The sequence below is a fragment of the Pteropus vampyrus genome, unplaced genomic scaffold (assembly GCF_000151845.1).
Source record: "Pteropus vampyrus isolate Shadow unplaced genomic scaffold, Pvam_2.0 Scaffold355, whole genome shotgun sequence".
Taxonomy (NCBI): domain Eukaryota; kingdom Metazoa; phylum Chordata; class Mammalia; order Chiroptera; family Pteropodidae; genus Pteropus; species Pteropus vampyrus.
In genome coordinates this window covers 438,679-439,336 of record NW_011889136.1, presented here as the reverse complement: position 1 = coordinate 439,336, position 658 = coordinate 438,679, and the positions used below count along the sequence as shown (strand labels likewise).

Below are 658 nucleotides of genomic sequence, written 5' to 3'. Positions count from 1 at the left end.
GGGCTGAGAACACGCTACTGTTTACGACGCTGTCCCTTTGGCAAAGTTCTGTCCCAAGATCCAGGAACTGACAAATTTCCTGGGCGTAAGCTGAGAGCATCTACGGACCTTGGCCTGTCTGCCATCTTGTAGGTTTCACTCGTTCAAAACCTGCCCACTTCTCTGCACCCGGGGCTGGCCTTCTCCATGAGAGCGTATTACAGACGGGGCAGCTGCTACTCAGCCGGACACCGCAGAGTCTGCAAATTCTAATGCTTTCCAGAAAGTGCCCAAGTTCCTGGTGATGCTTGTGGCCTGCTCTACAAGTGGACCACTTACAGGAGTCACAGCAACAGACTAGCACAGCCGGTCATCTTAGGAAGATCCAGGTCCCCTGACAATTAGCTCTGAGATCTCAGGACGTACTTTCTTAACCAACTAGATGTGCAACCTGATTCTGAGTGCTCCTGACTGTGGCTTCAGAAGTCTAATCCTAGGCTGTGTCGAAATGTCCTTTGAGAGGCCCCATCTCTATTTAGAGCGGCCTCAAGCGACAGCAAAGACGAGTGTGGTCGACATACGAGAAGAAAGCCTATCCCCTGCTCTGATGACATGGTAGAAATCAGGTGTCATGAAGAAGCGTGAAAAAAGTAAAAACAGAACTGTGATCACTCAGAGG

At 50.5% G+C, this 658-nt stretch overlaps 1 protein-coding gene across 1 annotated transcript in view; it reads right to left on the bottom strand.

Annotated features, from left to right (window-relative positions):
• LOC105304827 (myotubularin-related protein 10) overlaps nucleotides 1-658 on the bottom strand; it is a 60,774-nt gene that overhangs the window by 27,150 nt on the left and 32,966 nt on the right. The gene's annotated exons all lie outside the window — the stretch shown is intronic.